We start from the raw sequence: 6,762 nt of genomic DNA, 5'->3' as shown, positions 1-6,762 counted from the left end.
TTACATGTCTTCGTCCATTCCATTAAAGTATCCTCAATCCTGACAGTTCCATGCCATTGGCCAATAGACATTCTTTTTAATATTATATTTAATTTTAGCTGCATGTGTAGGAGAGTGAAGTTAGGAGATTCTGGTGGACAGATGTAGGTTGTAGGGAAGGTAAGAGTGCATTTGATGGGAAAGATGAAAGGGCGACGCTTGACGTAGTCTGTGGGGATCTTAGGTGGATGAGGCTGACCCAAGGTCCTTTAATTTATACACTGCCATTTTTCCAGACTCCTTTCTCGCGTGTCGATGGCAGTAAACGTAGTCCTACTGTACGTGCACCACTCTATTCTAGATTAGCAGATGCCCTCGGGTTTAAGAGCGGAAATATTAAGGAAATAGCCGGTTTTATGATCGGCCCGTAAGACTCGTAATAAACTGGGAGTTTCTTAGTTGACTTAATTAACTGCTCTGTGGGGTTATCAGTAAGTCATTGCTGTGAAGAAAGTTCTTCCCTTATATATTAATCCTTTTTCGTGTTCCCCCACGTCCTTTCTACCTCATCGTCCTTGTTTTTAGACTTTATTGTCGGCCAGTAGCTTGTTGGATTCCCGGAAGATGCTATTACCGTAACAGGTACAGTATGAATTAAAATTTTTTGTGGGTTTAAATGTGTTTTAGTTGAGGAGTTGCCTTTCTGAATTTTTGGTACGATGGTCACTGGACTGGATCTTCCAGTGTCCTTGCTGGACAATTCATTGTAGTGTTTGGTGTTCGTGTTTTGTATTTTTTAAGTCCAGGGTTCAGGTACGTGCCTGAAAACTGTCTCGCGTGATCGATGATTTCCGTATCTTTATTTGGTCCCTCCACCACGTACCTGTGATTGGCCACGTCCTTTCCAGTCCGACATTTATACTCATCCCTCTGTATCTTGTGTAATTGATTAAGCAATATCGTTTCAAGAAAGAAAGTAAAAGCAACAGTGATCTTATTACACGATACAGCAGCGTCATTAATTGTAGCTTTAACTTGGGAGTTACGAACCTGTATGTACGATGAAAAATAGCTACCTGTTATGACAAAATACTTTGTTACATTCATCAGTGAGAAATTGTTTAGCATGCTGAAAAGCGTGAGATTCAGGCTTGAAAGTGTTAAAATCAGATAGGAACATGATTTTCCTCTGTATTTATATTTCTCAGTTTTTTAATACTTAACCTCTGTAGTTGAATCAGCAGCAGTAAATAACCAAAATACTCGTCATCTAACCATGCTTTGTAGTTATGTTACCATAAGAGCAATATGTTTTAAACATTTGATGCTGTGTAGCCCCCCGAGGTCTCGTAAGAATTTGTTTAATTCTCTTTACACAGATATATATTTATGTCAGAAGAAAAGTAGGTGAGTCATAATCACGAAATACCGTGGCCAGGGGTCAATTCAGGGTCAGTCTGCAGCGAGATGCTTTCTCTCCGATATATTGTCCAGCAGAACAGCGAATCATGAAAATGATCCGTGTTGTTCGTCCATCGATTCTCCGGTGATATGACAGATCTTTTGTGTCTTGGCTTATGACTTCCGGAAATGGCTGTAACGATTCGTATTCAACTATTGTTATATAGAGTCGTGACAAAATTATTTTTACCGAGAGTAAGTGACTCGATTTGGATCAAGAACGTTAAATATACCTCCAACAGTGGCTGATGTCTCATGGGTACCAACAATGAGAAAATTAAGTACTTTCTCATTTTTAATTTTATTCTGACGGGTGTCAACAGAGCATCTTTCGAATAAGATTTTGTGGGCGGGAGGGGGGACTGCCTCCCGGTTTAGATCTCGTCTTAAATACCGGTTATCCTGACTTATCGTGGGTTTTCTCATTCCATCCAGGCAACATTTCCCGTACGCCGAAATTACTGCGTCTAGGTTAGGTGTTTACTGTGTTTCGTGCTGTGGACATACCGCGTTTATTTCTCAGGTAGAGTCTTCCATGAAAGTGTTGGAATAGGCCGGACTACGTCGTATTCATTTGATAAAGCGATGTCGAATATATACTCACTAGAAATGTTAGGTTTCTCGGTTGAAACAACGCGATGGCACAGGAGAAACAAGAAATGCGCAAAAAAGTGTGACAGCTTGGGAGATTTTGGGCACAGGGTAGCATGTGGTGTTTGAATTTAGTGAACTTGAGGGATATTTTGATCAGCTGGAATAGTTGTTAATTGCTCTAGTTTTTTTCATAACCTGTAATACAGTGGTAAGTATATTTACCACCTGATTTAATATTCAGTAACTTTTTATTACTTACGAAGAGTATTTATGGGTTTCGTATTATTATTAAAATAAACAGGATTATTTTCTTAAACAGCGTTAACGAGTTGATCGTTGTAATGGTGAAGTGCTGTGTTTTCTTTGCGGTACGGGCTGGATTCTTATGTATAATTTACACGAACTTGGGTTTCAAGGGGGTAAAAGACCGTGGACTTGGAGAAATGTGTTGTTTGTTACTCGTGAAAGTTTGTTTTGATCGCTGCGTGGGTAGTGAAGTTTCAAATGATTATTCCAGAGCGTGGGACATGACGAGCCGTTTTGTTTCCACCACTGCATTCATTCAATTTTAAATGCGTTAATGGAACGAGGGGTATGCACACATTGTTAAATAGGAGTCGCTTAACGTAGAAATCTTCTCATAATTCATTTGCAGGCAATGACAAGTTATTAATTGGTTAAAATTGTCTTAAGATTTTTTTACCCAGCGGGGGCTGTCTCACGGTAAGTGTTCTGAAAGTGAAGGTCCATCTTCGTGACTCGAAATGACCATCCCTACAAGATTTTCTTGCCGTCTGTCGTGGTGAAGTCTCTGATGCTCTAATCCGGGTACTTGGATTAGTGTAAATTGTTTTTGACTTAATTTTAAGCTCTGAATATGGAGGCAGTTTGTTCCTCCGTTACGTTTTTGTCCACAAACAAACATGGCGTCTGACCAGAAGACAAACGTCAAAATCGTGCATCATTTTCTCACCACTTCGTTACTTGTTGCTGACGTATTGATGCGTGCTTTGGGCAGACCTCTTTTACGTGGAATGACAATATGAAACCATCTTGGTGGATATGAACAACAACAATGTAGATTTGATCCATTGTTTGTAATGTTGCTTCGTCATTAAGCATATTATTAATGTCTCGGTGTTTGCTTTCACTCGCGAATGGAAGGATTCGGGTACTGTACGTGTGCCCATGGATAGATCACTGATCTTAAAGAAGATATTTTATATAAGTTCGGTTTATTGTTATAGATGCTATCCGGAAGTGACGTCCTAATATCGTGACACTCCACAACAACTAAGGGAGTGTATATTTTTAGTGTCCTGCATATTTTAAGACTGGTAAGATCTCTTTCTCCTACGGGGCAAGTGGGGCATGTAATAATAAATTCTACATGTTAGTGGTTTGTGTGTGAATGGAGTAATTGTTGGGATGCCACGGAGGAAAACTCCGTGTTGCCTAGACCACGGCCTTGCCCAACACAAGTTATAAATTCGGGCACCGCCGGGAATCGAACCCGAGACCCCAGGATTACAAGGCTAGCGTTCTAACCGCTAGACCACCTCATCTTATTATTATTTAGTGTTCTGTCTGACGACAGGTCCATATGAACAGGATCCTTCGATCCTTTTCTCGGACTGGGACCTGTTCATATACGTTCTTGGCAGATGATCCAGAAGTGGTTTGCCATTGCCTTCTTCTGTGTGTGAATGGAGTAATTGTTGGGATGCCACGGAGGAAAACTCCGTGTTGCCTAGACCACGGCCTTGTCCAACACAAGTTATAAATTCGGGCACCGCCGGGAATCGAACCCGAGACCCCAGGATTACAAGGCCAGCGTTCTAACCGCTAGACCACCGTGGCTTTCAGTTCAAAGAAAGGCGAAATATAGGATTGATGCACTACATGAGACTTCTTGAACACGTCATCTTTTGTCATCATCATCATCAAACAGTCAAGGAGTGCAGTATTTTGCTAAATACGTCAACTCCATAGAAAGAGTGGCGTAATCTTACGTTAGAAATTGCGCTGATTTAATTACATGACAAATGACGAACGTGACAATCTGAAATGTCAGATTTCACGAAACAGTTTTCATTATTGGGTATTGCAGAAGACTATTATTACAGGAACATTGATATAATGGATTATGGTTTTGCGCAATTAGTAAATTAACTCACGAATGAAATCAATTTCCAGCGATTGACCAATACTGTCTGACATTTCAAAACCACGGCACAAGAATTGTTTTTTTTTAAAGTGTCTCTGGTAATTATTAGTATTATTAATGTCTCGCTAACGTCGGACTTGACAAGAATTTCAGAACATCGTCTGTTGTTGGTAACAAACGGTTTGTAGTTTGAAGTCGATTAGTTGGCAACTCCTGCCACGACTTTTTGAGTTTTGCTTAGAAGAAATGTTCACACGGGAATTCCATTATTTCATTCGATTGTTGAGGAAGACGTGTTATGAATCCGTAAACTCTTCGTTATTTATAGGCGCATTGACCCGTATAAACCGCAAAATACAATGCATAAGATGCAGAAGTGCGTTGTGGTTTGCAGACAATTTGTGTTAGGAGAGACTGTAATTTATTCTGATTCGTGATTTGTTGAAAGTCATTTTCGAGGTTGCATCAAACAACAAATCATATTCAGTGTTTAAATAAGAGACTACCATTTGCAGTTGAAGCTCGGCTAAATAATATATAAGAATTCAGCCCGTACCGCGAAGAAAACACTGCACTTCACCATTACAAAGAATCCAGTCCGTACCGCGAAGAAAACACTGCACTTCACCATTACAAAGAATTCAGCCCGTACCGCGAAGAAAACACTACACTCCACCATTACAAAGAATTCAGCCCGTACCGCGAAGAAAACACTGCACTTCACCATTACAGAAGATCAGCTGATTAACGCTGTTTAAAGAAAGAATCTTTATTTACATTGAGAATCATACAAGACGCGTAACTATACTCAATGTAGTGTTTTCTTTGCGGTACGGACTGAATTATTAAGACAAGTTTCGGCTAGAAACTGTTCATCGGTGTCCTATGAACATCAACGTTATTCAGCGCTGCAGAATCACCCTATTGACGACATCACCTTTTATGGAAACAGTGGTCTGTGTTAACTTACTATCCCAGCATTCGAATAAGCATCGGAGAAAGGCTATAGTTTGTCAGTGGACACAGTGAAAAGATTTTCAACTTCTGTAAAAACTGGAAATTTATTGGACGACTGAGTAACCGTCAGCTGTTCAAGCAACTCTCTCTCTCTCTCTCTCTCTGCACCATGGAATCACGTGTTACATGAAGCTGACATTGAGCAGCGAATGAATTAAATCCGATTTCTCTCGTGTCAGAAACACTTTATGGCGGATAACCCATCGAGTAGACATCTCACTTTACGAAGAATTTAATCCCGAAGTGTTGCACAACTCGTTTGAGTGATGTGCTTGCTATTTTGATGTCTGTCACGACGAAGGATAATTGACAAAACCATCCATAAAGTTTATGCGTCACACGACAACGAACACGAAGAAATGAGGTGATGATGCCTTTCTTTTAACAGTAAACTTATTCTATGAGATCTTACCAACAGATAAATCTCTGGGGTCGGAGAAAATGTGGGAAACCCGGGTAAACGTGAAGTACTGTCATTCGCCAGCAGGTGAAGTTGCTGTTCTGTCCTTTTCTTGCAACAAAGGTATGCTTATTATTATTTAGTGTTCTGTCTGACGACAGGTCCATATGAACAGGATCCTTCCATCCTTTTCTCGGACTGGGACTGGGACCTGTTCATATACGTTCTTGGCAGATGATCCAGAAGTGGTTTGCCATTGCCTTCTTCTGTGTGTGAATGGAGTAATTGTTGGGATGCCACGGAGGAAAACTCCGTGTTGCCTAGACCACGGCCTTGCCCAACACAAGTTATAAATTCGGGCACCGCCGGGAATCGAACCCGAGACCCCAGGATTACAAGGCCAGCGTTCTAACATTTTTATTGTTTGTGATTTAAGTCAGCATGGAAAGTGTTTATTCAGTAAATAAACACATGTAAAAACGCCACAGAAATTCATCAAACGATGAATAGGTTTCAGTGTTGTTTAAATTAATCTCAGGCATTTACCGTAATTCATTTTTGAATTCATCGATGCTGAATCAGCCGTAAGATTACTCCATTGTTTCACGTAAAGCTCTTGAGTAGATTCTTGTCATGCTTGGTGTATTCGACAGATTGTGTTTTGCGAAACACAGAGACACAGGTTATGTCATTACGTACGTGTATTATAAATGTGCACGGTAGTGTGACATCGCTTGTGTGTTGGCTATGAAATTCATCCGCGTCGCATTCTTGCGGAAAATGAAATAATGAACCTCGGAGCCCGACAACCGTGTCATAATGTCTGCTGAGTAAAAACAGAAGACTGACAAGTTAATGTTTACCGCTTCGAATGTCGTCATAGTAACCACAATAACTGCTGGTATTGCTTACCAAAGCAATGACACCGCAGGTCCTCGAAGATGAAGATGGCTGTCTACTAGGTCGTTGTGCCGCCTAGTCTGGTGGAAGTTTACCGACGTTTCGGACGTCCTTGCTGCATCAAGCTCGTCTAAAACGTTGGTCAGTATCTACCAGACTAGAATACAGCCAACTTCCCTACGTCAATAGTATGTCCGATATGGCACCGAATTACAGGATGATTGTAAACTGGGCTTTCGTGGTC

Source organism: Zootermopsis nevadensis, unplaced genomic scaffold (genome assembly GCF_977971745.1).
Source record: "Zootermopsis nevadensis isolate Lab colony 2312 unplaced genomic scaffold, Znev_1.0 Znev_ptg000028l, whole genome shotgun sequence".
Lineage (NCBI taxonomy): Eukaryota > Metazoa > Arthropoda > Insecta > Blattodea > Termopsidae > Zootermopsis > Zootermopsis nevadensis.
This window is presented reverse-complemented; position numbering follows the sequence as displayed.